Source organism: Manis pentadactyla, chromosome 7 (assembly GCF_030020395.1).
Source record: "Manis pentadactyla isolate mManPen7 chromosome 7, mManPen7.hap1, whole genome shotgun sequence".
NCBI lineage: Eukaryota > Metazoa > Chordata > Mammalia > Pholidota > Manidae > Manis > Manis pentadactyla.
In genome coordinates this window covers 113,421,363-113,438,566 of record NC_080025.1, presented here as the reverse complement: position 1 = coordinate 113,438,566, position 17,204 = coordinate 113,421,363, and positions in this window count along the sequence as shown.

Genomic DNA, 17,204 nt, shown 5'->3' with positions numbered 1-17,204 from the left:
CTGAAAAATATTTGCTGTCATAATTTTAAGACCAACTTAAATAGTATGTACATGATAAAACATCTCATAATATTCAACAAAGCACCATTCTATTTTTAAGCAACTAAACTGTACTTACATTGATAATCATGATCAATTATAGAGTATTCATTATAATGAACAGGGGGAAATATAACAGAAATTGCTGACCCAACTTCCTGCTTAGATGTTTCTCTATGGCAGAAGACAGGAAATCATAGTTAAATACATTTCACCATTCATAGCAGAAACCAAGATGTAGCAGAACACATGTATGTAATCACCAAAGTGAAGCCACATATGAAATGAGAGAAAACAGATTGTTCCAGTGATGCAAACAAATTGCACTAGGGAAAAAAAAAATCATTAGTAGATTAGTAGGAGAGGTTGAAAAATTTGAGTGAAAAGGAAGAAAGGATGGGGTTAATATTTTAAGTGGTTTAAAATTTGACCTCTAAATTTGACTGTTTAAGAACTTTCAGTGTCTCTCTGCTGTTTACATAAAATCAAATTCAAAGCCCATTATCAGGACCTTTATGGCAAAGCTCTGTTCTCATCTATCCACAGTCTTTCATTTTTTCTATTTTCCATCCTTATCAACACCACACAAACACACAAAGCCACCACCCCTAACATACAGGCACACACTTCTTTCCCCAAGGCTATCCAACTCAATCCATAGGCCACATTAATTTCTCAGTTCTCTACATGCCTACACTATATGTAATCTGTGCGTGGTTTTACTTGATATGGTGGTGTTTTCTAATTGCTTCATATTTTTCTCATAAGATCATAAGCTCATGGGCCTTGTTATCTACCTATTTTCTACCCCCACAAAGTACCCTAGCTTACTAGTAGGTGATAACTAAATGCTTAAAAAGTAGAAATGCTATTTACATATGAAAAAAGAACAAAAATATTAATCTTAGAAACTTTTTATTAGAAATCTTGTTGCCCTTGGTCCAGTTGAGATGTTAACATATATATTATTACCAAAACAAGCAGAAAGAAAGAGAGGGAGAGAATCTGTAATCAAAATCTCAATAAGCCTGCCCTGTCCTTTGTATATGAATATACTGCTGATCATTTAAGGACAAATGAACTTCAAATTTTTCTTTAGTGGTGATGAATTTTGAATTATTCACACTTTCTCACTTGGCTTCCTTGTAATCAGTTTCAGACAAATGGCCTACAGAATCAGAAAGGCTATGGGACATTTATAATAGCTCTGCAGTTTTCACATAAACATGCTAAGCAATATTGAAGCTACATGTCCAAATTTTAAAGATATTCTTTCACATTGGATAATATTCATAGGTGGGCACATTTATTAATCAAGGATATCTCCTATTCTTCAATAAGAACTTAAGTTAGACTCTAGTAGACTACTCATCACGACTTCAAAAATACCATCATTTAGAAATCAGTTTAACTGTAGTGGAATTTTTTTAAAAAGCATGCTAATGCATTTTATATCACTAAGAAAAGATCAAAAACAAGAGTTAGGTTTATCAAGTATAAATAAAAATTATTTCCCCACTAATTAAAATAAATTTGTAAAATGTATTCTACAGTAACCCAATTTTTATCAGATGATTAAATACAGTGATTGAAAAATCCCTCTGAAATGCCCTTAAGAATATGACCCTATAATTTTGTGTTACATTTTTTTTATGTGCTAAGAATATTAACCTAATAGAAACTGAATTTTTAATGTATATTCAAGAATACTTTAGAATAATTTTGCTTCATTTCAAATATATTATAGGCTATTAACAACAGAATAAATGCTGTTGAGTTTGGTGTATGAAGGAACTTACTATTTTATTAAATTATTGTTATCATGATCATACTAATTTTAAATTAAAATAAACAGGGACAATTTGGCTGTCAGTTGGATACAGGAGTAAGAAAGCCTTGAAATCTTATCCAAGTATAGAACACTCTGGGTATTTATCAGTGATAAATAAAACTGAATGGCTAAATTTCTTGATTTTACAGTATCTAAAGGAAAAAGAAATAATTGGACTTATGTTTACATAAGCCCATTTCTATAATTCCCGCCTTTTTAAAAAACACCCAAACCTTTAATTCAAAGGTTCTCTTGAGAGCTAAATATGTGTAAGAGCAGAGATAGATACTTATAACCCTTTATTTTATTAACCCAGAAAAACTAAAATAATGTCTCTCTTCAGCTAACTGAACTTGGCTTGTGGTTTATTTCTTAAAGGAGGATCATAAAGAGGATTGTTAATTATTGTAAATCAGTTTTTAAGAGAATTCATTCATTCACTCATTCATTCAATAATATGCACCACCTACTATGTCCCGCTGTACATATTCCATGCAATGATACATAATCATAAAACACAGACACAGTATCTGCTTCACATAGAACAGTTTTTATAAATATGTAAGATTGTACATACTTTGTTAATCTGGACAGCTGATTATAGTTCTTTCAAAGTATTTATGTCTTCCAGTTTCTCAACTCCAAAAGAATTGTACCAATTAAAACTATTGCTATAACTAATGTTCTCACCCTCCCATTTAAATCTGAATGATTAAAGAAAACAAAATCATCTCACATACCTGAAAACAGCTTATTTCCCAAATAAGGAAAGTAAATGCTACATCCTACAAAAAAGGATTGAATCCTGGGTACCTTAACTTCAGTAAAACATCATTCATATCATAAAACTGCATTTCACAGATAACAGGTAGTGAAGGATAACAGATAACACCACTGGGGGAGTGAAACCATTAGCTTCTAAGCTTACAGTGGTTCCCAACAGGTGGGTATATGGTTTTATGTAGTGATTTAGTGAAGTCATTTTGATGGCCGGCTCCCCAGGCTTCCTGTTAAAAGTCAAGTTTCAGCACATAGCAAGAGTATTCTTCAGGGCTGTGTGATTTGGCATATGCTATACTTAGTAGGAAGGAAGTGAATTATTATTGATTTGATTAGCATGTTTTTAAATTGCAATGAGGTTGCCAAAAAATGAAAGCACAGATTTCTTTTTTAACTTAGAAGTATCTACCCTGAAGCCACCTTTTTCAAAAATAAGGTAGTGCTGGACAAGCCTCCAAGAGGAACTGACCTGTGGCAGGACTGGATTCTCTGATAATAGTATTCCGGCACAACACGACAGCCCTGGAGAAGTAAGGATGACCTACTGGTAACTTTGGTCCTATTTGATAGTCAAATGAGCTTTCATTTTTGAAACTTCAACAAGCCAACACTGCAGTGGGAGTAAGATGAGGGAAAAACAGGCTCATGGGAAAGCAGAAGAAATTTACAAACACCTATCATTTCTCTAGGGCTAGCTCTACCTCATCACAATTCATCTGCCATCCTTTCATAAACGGGCTAAAGGCTAATACCAGCCTGACTCCATCATGTCAATGCCAAACACATAAGCAATAATAGGAAATGTCTCTTATAAAAGTCAAGAGATTTAAATGACTGTTTTGAATGACCATGACCAATACAGACATCTCTCTATTGGTTTTGCTTTTTTCAAAATTGAGTAACTTCTATTTTGCCCAATTTTGTATTGCTTTCATGTTGAATTTTATATGATTTCAACACTGTCAGTGAGCATTAGTTTTGAAAAATTCAGATACAGTGATGCTGCTTTCACTTTAAATGAAAAATACAATTTCCTATTTCCCTTTCCTTGTCATCATTGTACAGATTTGAAATTGTTAGGTGCTTCCTCTTTTTAAAGGATATGTCATAAAATTAGATTTTCAAGCTTATTGTGGTATAAGGAATTTGAAATAAGTGCAACTGTGAGCAGATGCCCACAGAAGGGCAGATCAGGGAAACCAAGGCTGCCCACCCTACACTGCCCTCAGGAACTCAGTGACTCAGTCTCACACACCAACCAAAGTACAAAAGAGCATATGCAAAACAAAGGTCGTGATTCCTGCTGATGAAATAAATGGCACCATGGGATAAGTAATACAAATAGCTGTTTTTAAGTCTCGGGAAATAAAAAGGCATTTCTAAGGCATAAATGCCACATCAGGGATGAGTTAATAGGAAAATGGAGTCTGAAAGGCTCTGAAGAGGACAGACCTAATCTTGTCTAAGCTTATGAGTCTGATGAATATTCCTAGGCAATAATATCACAACAGATTGAATTCTTATTATAGCACATCACATTGTCTCAGTGAAATAAAAGGAATTACAAATTCACTGGATAGAGTGAGATTTCAGAGGAGGAGGCATCGTTTTGTTGGTCATCCTGAAAGCCTTCTCTCAAAGTGTCTATGTCTTCCAGTTTCTATATGTTATCAGTTGACAACAAGTCACTGGTTTGTTTATTATCACAGAACAAAAAAATGTTTATGGAAAAAATGCCAATTAACCTAGGTACTTTGTGGACAAAAATATGTATGCATTATTTGTACTTTTTACTTCTAAATTAACTATACTAGAATAGGTTAGAGATAAACAGAATATGTCTTTCTAAGTATCATAATAAGACAAAAAAGTAGAGTTCTATCTAAGATTCATTCACAAGACCTGACTCCTAATTCTGATGCTGCACTCACCTACTAAGTGACCCGGCCTATGTAATCCAATCTTTCTGGACCTCTGTTTCATCATTATCAAAACAACCTGAGGCAAACTCTTTCTGCTTTGATACTCAGACACTTTCTTCCACTGTTTCAACTATGCTTTCTTATTTTACTAAGACTGCCATGATGAAATTTTACCTCATATATGCTGCATCCTTTCTTTCAACTAGATTAAAGAAAAATGTACCCATATAATAACAGCAAACCTTACTTCCATAAATAATGCAGAAGTGGTCTCAAAGAAATTATGGACATTCTAAATGTGTGTAAAGGATCTACCCTACACACATAAAACCCTCCATCTGTGGAAAGGAACTCACATAAACTATAAAATAAATGAAGAGAGAATATTTTTGATATTAGGAAGTAAGACAACGAATCATGTCATTTTAATACTTTTAAGGAGAAAGGTACAGAATGACTGAAATAACAGATTAGGTGGATGGGATATGTAATACATCCAGATTCAGTTCCTGTGGGGAATTGGGAAGTGGAAGCCAGTTATTATTTATAGTTTTAGGAACCAAGTAGTGGCAGAAACAATAGTGTGCAATGAAACCTCAAGAGAATTTAGATAATTTAAAAATCATTGCAACTTTATAAGGGACTTGCAACTAAAAATTAATCCTCTATGGTGAAAAGTTATGTTACTGATTCAGTCATAAGAGAGCAAAACTATTGCAGATAAGGTGTCAGCTTATAATATGGACAACTACTGGTTAAGACTAATCATAAACAAAGTAGATAACCATCTATAGTGTATAATTTGAGGAGCCACTAGATTCTTTCCTCCAAAATAATTCTTTCCACTTACCTAGCCTGAAATTCCTGCCCTGCAAGAGAAGTGGCTCCCAGAGGACACTGTTAAATTGTCCATGTGTGCCACTGGAGGCTTGAGGAGGCTCCATATGTCATCCCACCCTCTCCCAAATTTCCAAGAGACCTTGTTCTATTAATTACCACCACTCCACTCCTGGAACTTGAACCTCTCTCTATCCCTTTCTGCTTGGCTTTCGTAGTATCATGAGCAACTGGCTTTCCTCCTACTTCTCTAGCGAGGCCTTTTCAGTCTCCTTTTCAGGTTCCACATTTTCTCATATGTTGTTGATGTTTCAGGTGCTATCCTAGGCCATTCATGCCTCTCCCTTGACACTCTCTCCTTGGGAAATCTCATACCATAAATAGCACTGATAATCAACAGTATTAGGGCCACTATTAGCTGTCTGAGCACCTTTGTACAGACTAGAAAATGATATTCCCCTTGCTTTCATCTGCCAGATAGCTGTTATAATAAATATACAGCACAATATCTATGATATTAAAGGTATCAACTTATATATGGCACCTTTCTGTCATGTACAACTCATATAAATGTGTGGGTATGATTCCCAAATATACAACTCTAGCTTCAAATGTAATAATAGCTAACCTTATTTAGGACTTACTATGTGCCATACACTTAGTATGTTCTGAGTACTTAACATATGTTAGCTCATTTAATCCTCATAAAAACCCTGTAAGGTTGGTACTATTATTATCTCCATTGTACAGATGAGGAAACTGAGGTACAAGAAAATTAAGAAGTTTGTCCAAGGTAATGGAGCTTGTATGTGGTAGAGTCCATATCTGAACCTGGGCAGATCTGCATACAGAGCCCTGATGTCTAACCATTTTACAATACTGTTTACTGAGGAATTCTTGTTTGACATCACTTGGGTACCTCATACTCAACATGCCTTATCCAGACTTGCTCTCCCTCCTGAAGTCTCTGGATATTGGTCTTGCTTTCATTGTCTTTCTCACCTTTGATTATCAATCTAGCACTATGCTTGCTTCCTACTGATAACCCATAAATCAGAAGACTGGAAAGGAAGCTTTGCACTAGAATGAAAATCCGATGACTTACAGAATTCCTCTTTTTCACCTCTATATCCTCCATGCCAAGAAGAGTTCTTGGCACACAATAGATGTTGAATAAATATTTCTGGAATAACTGGATTTAAATCTGAGTTTGCCTTTAACTTTTTTTACTTGCTTTTCAGTTGACCTTTCCAAGTACCAGCCAGATACCTGCCTTGTGGCACATAAGGACACAGTTCTTAGGACAACCAGTTAGAATCCCCTGCAGAGGCTGGGGCCCTCTAGTCTCTTCAACTCATCATCCTGAAACCCAGCATAGTGCCTCCCACAACGTATATGTGTGTGTGTGTGTGTGTGTATGTATATATGTGTGTGTATATGTATATATATATGTATATATGTGTGTATACATATATATGTATGTATATATATGTATGTGTGTGTGTGTGTGTGTATAGAAGGAATAAATGGATACATGTATATTGCAGATTTCCTCTACTCTGACTCAATCAATTTCATTGTTCACCTGAATCACTGAAGAAGCTTTCTAACTGGATGGATTTTTTCCAATATTGTCCTACTTCCAGACCATTTTCTGTACTTCAGCCAAAATGAGCTTTCTAAAAACCAGACTTGGTAATGTCTCTGTCTTATTTAAAACCCTTGAATGGCTCCCTAATGCTCTTAGGATAAAGTTTGAACTCCTTGATGTATTTTACAAAGCCACTTGTAACCACGTGTGCTCTTCTACCACCTTATATATTTTCAATCCCTGTTTATACTCCATTCTCCAGGCACACTGACTGTTTTCTGTTACCATGAACAGTCATGCCCTGTCTTTACTCAGAACTCCTATACTCTGCTGTAACTTGTTCCAGCTCTTTGGCCTGGAACAGTGATTTCCAATCACCCCTTTCTCTTGGTTAAGTTGTTTCTTCCAGGAAGCCATCCCTGACCCCTCAAGTCTGGATTAGGTGCACATCCTATGTGTTTCCCCTGCCACAGTAATCTTCAGCACATAGTGCTTTGATTATCCATTTGCTTCCCCATCTTCTCCTCTTGACTGTAAGATCAATGGAACAAGTATTGCATCCATCTAATTCACCATTGACATCCACAGAAGCTACTACAGTGCCTGGCATCTGGCAAGTCATCAGAATATATTGGCTGAATAAATAGCCTCTAACTTTTTCCTATCAGCTCAGAACTGTTTATCAAATTAATTCATTACCATGGTGGATGACATAAGAACCCAGACCTGAAAGAAGGAAATCAGGGAAAAAGAAGTTTCAGGAGAAGTAGAGAGTGAGCATTAGTTTAGAAGCAAAAAGTTATTGATTAAAAGTAGAGTCAGAAAAATTTAGTCACAGGGATAGAAGTATAGCATAGGGAATATGGCTCATAATATTGTAATATCTTCTTATAGTGACAGATGGTAACTACACTTATTATGGTAAGCATTTAATAATGTATGTAATTGATGAATTACCAAATTGTTGATATGAAACCGATACAATATTATATATAAATATATTCCAATAAAAAAAGATTTTTAAAAAAGTAAAGTCAATCAGGCAGTAGTGAAGAGGACCAGTTCAGGGGATCAGTGGCCATAGGATATGCCTCTAGTAACCATAGCAGGACAGAGAAGCCTGAGAGGTGCTGGGGACTTGAAATCATGCATGCCCATGAGAGGTGAGAGACTTTGGGGCCAGACCTAGCTGTCAGTTCTGGGATGAAGTCCAACTCTGAGATGAAGTAAAGGAAGGCAACAGTCAATACTAGATAACTGTTAAATGAATAAATAACTGGGTGGGTGAAGGAGTGCAAATTTCCACCAGTTCTGTGAGTAATGTACCGGGCTTCTGGGAGACCAATGAGAGAGTAACCCTGTCTTCTCATGGAAAAGCTAACCAGACAGTGAAGAAGTCAAGGGTATAGCATGAACTTGCTGTCTTGTATCCTCTCTCCAGAGGATCTCTCTCCATATGGTGTTAAACTATTTAGGGCTATTATCTCATTAAATCCTCTGTGAAGTAGGCACTGTTATGCATTTGATTCTGTAGATGAGAAAACTGAGGCTCAGAGAAGAAAATAACTTGCCAGTGATGGATGGTGTCAGGATTCAAACATATGTTTGTGTGCCTCCCAAGTTCAATGTTTCTTGGTTTATTGCCACATAGCAAACACTATATTGGTACTTACTCTCTGCCAGATTAATTACATCAGTCATGTAATTTAGACCTCCCTACAACTCTAGAGGTAGAAACTGAGACTTAGAAAAGAATTTTGCCTAATGTCAACCAGGTAATAAGAGTTGGAGTTGGATTTTAAATCTAGGTTTGCCTGTCTCCAAAGCCTCAATGCTTATGCTCAGCATTGTTACCCCATTCTGGAAAATTAATCTTTACAGGACAGGAGTCCTGGGTTAGGACCATGTAATTAGTAAGGGTGAGTTGAATAGAGTCTCTCAGTACTAAGCTAGAAGAGAAGGGCTTTAATCCTTCCTGCAGCCACCCCAGGACATGACCAGTACTACTTGGAGCCAATCATGTCTGGATGAGGGTTGGATGGATTGCGGGAGAGGTCTATCAAGAGAAATGAGGTGGAGGCTAGGCAATCTGAACAGATCCTGCCCAGAGAACCAAATGGGTCCAGGGATGCAGTTGAAAACTAGGCAGGCTGGATATCAGGCCAAGTATGAGTGGCTGCTGATAGAAATAATAACGGGAAAAGAAAGGATGTGGAGAAAGCAATACAAAACCATCTCAACCACTAAAAGTTTGGCTGGCAAAAGTTCTGGCAATAAACCAAGAAACATTTCCACATTTATACCTGTTTCTCTTTCTGCAATGTTGTGAATAGACAGAATTTTTACTGCTATGAAATAATACAGAGCATTTCTTTTAAATAATATGGACACGGTCATTTACAAAAAAAACCCATATGAAGAGACTGGAAGCATAATTTTTTTTAACTCCAGGAAAATATCCACAATATGAAATGATCTAAAAGAGATCAGCTGTGTGGTGACTGTGATAGGTTTTCTCTCTCTCAACTTGCCTTGTTTTCTCCATTTGTAATGCAATTGGATTATATGAGAAATAATAATGACTGTTAATTAGAAGATTTAAATAAGGCTGCAAATATTTTTTCCTTTCTAATATGCTAATTGACAAAGAATAAAAGTCTATGTGGAAACTCATGGGGAGAATCTGCCAAATAAGAAAGAGCTTTTTTCAATGCAAAAGTACCGATAGGCAGTAAATTTTTTTTGTTTGCTTGTTTTTTTCACAAGTTCACATGGCAAGGGGGAAAAAGCCAACAGATGATATTTTTATCCTTTTCCTTGTTAAGAGTTTGGCAACATGGTGTGATGGCAAAAGTGATAGATTTGAAGTCAGGAATCCAGAGCTGGATTGTGGGTGTACCACTACTTAGCCACTTAACTGGGCAAATCTCTTCCCTTCTTTAAGCTTCTTTTACCTCATATGTAAAAATATGGCTTTGAGAGAGAGGATTGCTAAGGTCTCTTTCAATTCTGAGATGCGGCGATGCTAATAACCTAATTGATTCTAACAACTCCAATATGTTAAGTGTTTGAGTATTGAAATTCTGCTTGTGAGCCTAGGTATGCTACAGTAGCAGTTGCGGTAGTAACTCGTGTCACAAGAATTCCCAGCTGATGCCCATTCACCCCCTTCCTTCTATCCCTAGTCCTTAGCTGTTTCAAAACAAGCAATAATGCTAGAATGGAAGTAGAAGCCAAATTCCCCACGGCACCTTGAGAGGAATCCTGTACCACCTGCTTCTCTATTCTGTTCATTAAAATAAAAAAATTAAATCTCCCATGTCCATCTGGCATCATTCAAAGATTGCCAACCCAGCGTCATTCATGGGTACTAAATTCACTGACTCTTATCTAAAATAAATTTTATACTTTCTGCTCATAGGCTCAGCACAAATGGAGTCAGGAGCTTTTGCCAAAACTAGTTGGTGACATTTAATTCCAATGAACCAACCACAAATTCCCTATAACTAATTTTGTCCCCTGCTCTTCAAAACAGTTTACAGAAAGAGCAACCTAAATTCTGGGAAAATTAAGACAATCCTACCAGTGCTTAGAGTTTATCTTAAAATGGCTAATAATTTGAAATCTGTCAAATGACTCTGTTAGAAAAATAAACTTTCAAAAATAAAACAAAATGATTATTCAATTGGATGCATATAAATGTACATTATAAACTACCAATTCTATAAAATAATGGCCAATTAATTTTTTTAATAAAACATGACTATGACTTATATACAATCTCAGAAACCTCCATAATTAAAGATGCAATAGGGAAACAGGAAAACACTGCATATTCATTCCAATAGAAATTATAACATAAATATGTATAATCAACCTAATGAGCTGGTGATATGTTTCTGTAGCTACTATCACTTGAAAATTAAATTTAATGTTCATTTTTAAAGCATTATTAAATATTCATTTGGGTTCTTTTCTCCAATATTTTCTGAAAAGTAAAAGTGAAAAAAAACTCACTAAACTTTTTGATGCTTTTAACTTGTATAAAATTCTGTGGTGCCCCTGTGTAACCTGAGGTTTAGATGTCATATATAGACTTTATTTCTATCACATGAAAAAGGAAATCTTTTCTTGAAAATTTTATAATCTCAACCCCCTGGAAAAACAGGTTAGGATGCCTATGAAGATTTTTCGAGAGAGAGTCCCGAGTAGCTCTTCTCCTTTCCCAAGGAGATGTCCAGTCCTGAGTAGAACCAAGACATCAGTGTGAGAGAAGTTACATTACCCTTGCTCTGAGCTTCTCAGCAGACATTGTTCCTGTGCCTGGCACTAAAGATAGCTGTTCCTCAGCAGTAATACCCTGGAGAGGTGGAAGACAGAAAACACACTGCAATGTCGGTAAGTTATATAAGAATGGCTTAAAGGAGACAGCATTTTGTGCCCTCCCCACTCTACTTGCAGTGCTTCATGAAACTCAGAAGCTCATTTCCATCTCCCCAGGTAAATCACTGTCCAAATGTAAGTTGGGGGGCAAAGTGGTAGAGGAGACATGGGTAAGCCTGATTCATAGTTACGAATGGTTAGCATTAGAAAAAAGAATTTGGCACTATAGAAGAGTTCATACAAAACTTTTCATATGAAAGCTTTCATAATGAAAATTATCCTACATCTCCCTAAATAGAAACACCCACTATTGATTAAGCACTATAGACCAGGCACTGTGCTATGTGCCTTACATACACTATTTCACTAAAAACTCCCAACCACTCTACAAAATAACTGCTATTATTGCCTCTTTAAAGATAAGGAAATTGAGGCCAAAAGAGGTTAAGCAATTCACTCAAAATCACCAGGGATAAATGGTAGAACTGGAATTCAAATTCAGGTTTATCTGATTCAAAAGCACACCCTCTATTGCTCAATAACAAAATGTCTTATCTAGTCAACATGTATGGCTCAAGACTATGAAAAAAAATCAAAACAAATTCAATTGCAGGTTCTCTAGTTCCATCTTTCGACTCACTTAGGCAGCAAGAATAAAAAAGGATTAGAAGACAGGAGAGGAACTAAGATTAAACTGGGAGAGGCTACACTTGCAATTCCTAGGCATACCTCAGAGATGTGTCTAGTTAATGCATCTAGTACATTAGATAGAGTGGCCATTGCTCATTTGTTTGTCTTTTTAAGGAGAACAGAATGTTTGGCATGAATCTCTTGCTATGTTTCTGAGTGACAGGATTTTATTCATTGTTGCGTTTTTGAGCTTACAGAACAGAGAAGTCAAGAATTTAACCTCCTGGTTTTGTAGTTGCATGTCTCAGAATTATGTGAGTGTATCTCATCTTGTAGATAGGGCAAAGGCAAAAAATGCCTACACTGCATATCCTCTGGGGAACAGTAAATAGTATTCACAGTAAATCTACAAAATTTATCACAGACATACACATGAAAATGGTGGCTTTGGCAGCTTTGTATACCTTTACTCATCTACATATATACAGAGAAAGAAACAGACCTGTTTTCTCATTTATCCTCACAACTTCCCTTTAAATTAGGAAATACCTTACACTAAGAAAAACTAAAGCACACTGCTTATAAAAAAATTGAACTTCATGTATTTGATCCCCTAGACTTTTTATTTTTCTTTTGTTTTGGGTTTTGTTTGGTTTGGTTTTGGAAGATTATGCTATCATCTCAAAAAGATGAGGTTGCTATACTAAGATTTCTATGTCAAGATCTCCAGATATCTGCATAAATAATTAAATATACAGCTAGGTATCTGGCTATAATTATATAATAGTCATTTTTAAAATTATTTATTGACTCAATGTTATTTGTTTTATATCTATTACATGCAGGCAACATAGGAGATGGAAAGATAGTAAGACTGTCTGCCCTAAAGAAGCTCAGAATCCACAAATACAGGACAACTGAATGTATGCATTATAATAATGAAATAACTATTGTGGAATACCATAAAGTGGGGGGAGATCACTATCAGCTAGGTGATAAGAAATGGAAGTGCAGCATTTGAGTTGGATCTTGGAAGGTGGAAATTACTTGACACAGACAAGATGGGGAGTGAAAAATAGCAACATTCAGAAACATGAAATATAAGCAAAATGAAGTTGGGAATTTGTAATGCCTGTTTGGGGAATGGCATATATTCTACTTGAAATGTAGCCCAAGATATAAATGGAAAATATTCCCAGGAGACTAAATTTGGGTTCACTTTTGAAGGCTTGTATTGGCCGACTGCATAAACAATTAGGAGGAACACAAGAGTGGAATTATTTCTAAAAGGAATGCAATGAATTTCCATTTTTACACACTGATGGCATTAAGTCATAGAGGCTGAACCTCACCAAAGTGGAAGAAAAGATTATTTGATTAGAGAGGAGAATAGAACAGAAGAATTTCTATGAAAATGCCATAATGGCTATGCAACAGCAAGTGCCTAGCTGAGATCAGATAGTATGAATGAATATTGGATCCCACAGCACTATTTTGTCACTTTATCCAACAAAGTTAGGATGGAGAGATGGGCAATGTGAGTGACTTATTGTTGGAAATGGATATGTCTGAAAGTCAAGATTACAAAGATTTTTAGGAAATCTAAATGTTTGGGAATTCTAAATTTCCTACAGAAGATACTGAAGAGACCCACCAAGAGGTCCAGCCTGGTTATGAAGGCAAGTTAATACACAGGATCAGTGGTGTGGCAGGAGACTGATAAGTCCAGGGCTTAGAGATCATGAAAGGGAGGAACAGGAAGAATAGGCATGAGGGAGGAGAAAAAGTGGTTGTAGGCAGTTGGAGGAAGATTCAGAGACAAGACACTGGTCACAGAACATTATTCATGAAAATGGGTTTCAAAGTATGTTTATGCCAATCAGGTTTGATAAAGGTGCCAGGTTTTATTTAAAGTAAAAAAAACCCAGAAGAAATAGAAAAGATAGAAGGGGTTTTTCAAGACCTAGTGGAAGAAACTAGTAGAGAAATGAGGAGAGAAGGCAATAGGGTTGAGGAGGTGTGGGAAGGGCCAGAATGAATCAGTACACATTGCACAAGAGGCAAAGGTGGGTGCACGGTGCGCCACAGAGCAGAAGGAAGCTGAAAGACCCAAGCATGGAGCTGCAGCAGAGTTAAGGTTTTTGTAATTAATGGGTTTGGAGACTTAAGTAGGCTTGGTGGACCAACTGAAATGTGGGTATATTATTTTGCTAGGGCTACTGTACCACAAACTGGGACTCTTAAAAAACATAAATGTATTGTCTCACAGCTCTGGAGGCTAGAAGGTCAAGATCAAAGAGTATGCAGGGTTGGTCCTTTCCAAGGGCTGTGAGGGGCAATGTGTTCCATGCTTCTCACCTAGCTTCTGGTGGTTTTTTGGCAGTCTTTGGCATTCATTGGATAGTAGAAACTTTAAACTGATATCTGTCTTCATCTTCACATGGTGTTCTCTTGTGTGTGTGTGTGTGTGTGTGTGTGTGTTCAAATTTCCCCACCTTATAAAGACATCATCAGCCTTATTGAATCAGGTGCCTATCCTATTCCAGCATGATCCCATCCTAACTACTTACATCTATGTCTCAATTTACAAATAAAGTCATGTTCTGAGGTTAGGACTTCAACATAAGAGTTTTGGGAGAATACAGTTCAACCCATAACAGTGGACTTAGCAAAATGTTGGTGGAATTGGAACTGAGAGATCCAGGCTCCCTCAAGGCTGTGTTTGGTCTTGCTATCTTTGCAGTTCCTAGCAGTGGGGAGGAAGCAGGTAAAAAGGCCAGCATCTGCATGTTTGGCCTCATGCAGACAAAGTCTTTGGATAATTGACTGCAGTATATGCTTTTTGTCTGGATGCTTAGACATTCATATAATCATTAATACAACCTGTGTGCATATAACTGTCTGCTAAAATGACTGCATGCAAGTCATTCAAGTACAAGTTTAGAAGTGGGAATAATGCAAAGGATGGCAAATTTGTAAGATGATAATCCACAAGATAGGCATTACCATTCTGTCCTGAATTCCCATGGTGTTCTCTGCAAAGCTGAAAGAGGAGTTGAGCCTCAGGCCATAAGACAATCAATATAAGGTTGATGAACCACAATTAAAACATGTCAAGATCTAAAAGCTATTGAAGACAAATGGTCTTTCATTGAAGATGTTTCTCAGAGACAGAGTAAATGATAGCCCTGGGAGACCAGAAATCAGTTCTAAAAAGGTCTTAGGCTAATAATCCTTCAGGAAAAGCTGACAACATTCAAAATACCAAGGATTTTAGCAGCCCAGAAAAATATTGATCTTTAATGGCTTCTGTTTTCCAAGGAATCCCTCAAAAGTAAGATCTAAGAATTTAATGATAAGAAAACTTGCCTTTTACTGTTTCAAAAAATAATAATACAGAGACTAAAGTGAAACATTTAAAATGTTATGACCTACGAAACTGTTGAAGGTATACATGGAGGATGACATGAAAGATTTTACTTTGATTTTTTAATTTTCACTTTTTAAATGACTCCAATTTAGCATTCAGAGAAAGAGATTAAGTCCAAGCAAAATGGATCTAAACTACTCCACCACTCGTTTCTCACCTGGCTAACACTTATTTATCTCTGGGTCAGAGCTGACTTCCTGCTGCCACCCATACCCCCAATTTAAAAAAGGTCCCTGGAACTTTTCCTTAAAAATAGAGTTCCACTTGCATATGTATTTATGAAAATTGTTTAGTTTCTGGCTCTCCACACTAGATTCTAAACTTCACCAGAGCAGGGATGATGTCTTTCTGGCCCTCCACTGTACCCCCAGTCTGACTAGGTATCGGACATTTGTTAAATAAATGGATGAATAAAGACATTATGGTAGAAGAACTAAAGAGTAAACAATATTTACTGTTAAGTTGTCTAACTTCTTCTGATAACAGAGTGAGGATAATAGCTTTTTATAGTATTATGTAGACTTTTTCCTACATCTCTTGTCATTTCCAGGCCTTCAGTTCCCCCCAGGAGGGGTCCATACTAGGAGAGCCCTTTGACAACATCACCACTCACTCACGCAGCCAATTGCAGACTTTTCATAAAAGCCCAAAATGCTGCAATACCTGTTAGAGGAACAAAAAGGAATAGTAAATCTCTTTTCCCAGATCTTAGTACCTAAGAATTTTAAAACAGGCTGCCCAATATTTCTATCTAGAAAGAACACAGAGACAATGTTCACCACTTCCAATAATGAAAAGAAAGTTTTTCCTCCACTACTTAGAAATACAAACTAGAAAAATGATCTCTTAACAGATTCATGCAATTCTTGTCTGGATAGATTTTTTACTAATGAAATGCCCTCCTCTGCAATTGAAATGAATTATTCATTTCCTATGGAAACATCCTACACTTCAAATTGCATACATTGTGAATTTCAAAAATTAATTTCCCCAAAAAAAGAGAGTTTTTTTATACATACACAGTTTTTGTGCAATTTGGATACTTAGGAAAACATTTTTATGTATCATGGTCCTGCTTTACTCTCTCCCTAGGTACCAGGAAAACTACTTTCCCAGTTGTGAGGAGAAAAACAACTATTTAACGGAAACAACTGTTTTAGAGTGAGCAGACCCCATGAAGGCATATAGAACCTTGTCATGCAAAGGGAGAAAAGCGAGAGGAGGGAGTGCAAGCACTGATCTGATATGTATAATGGTACAAACAGTATTAACCAAATACCTATGGCAATATTTGCATTCAAATAATGAACAAGTTAGTTGTAATTATAAATGAATCATATTTGATAAAACACTTATAAGATTCTCTAATATTTCAGAGTAACATTTACAATGTATACTTCATTTAATGTTAAAAAGTTTTAGGACAGGTTATAATAAAAATAAACCGTAAGTACACAGGTAATAATAAAAATATGATATTAAATATGAAAGTATGAGCAATTGTAAATTATGAGAAGATACTTTCAGAATATTGGTTTAAAAATAAGATAATTGCTAAGAATTGAGTGTTGAATTGGACTCTGAGCTTCCTCGTAGACAAAGCAAAAATAGAAACTTAATTTGTTGTCTAGCTCTCCTTGATTAAAAATCTTATGTATTGCACTGGAGGAAAAATATCTTTCTCCTCCTAAATTCTAGGAGAAATTTTCCACATGTCTTCTTATTTTATAAACAGAATATTAAAATAATAACATAATGTGC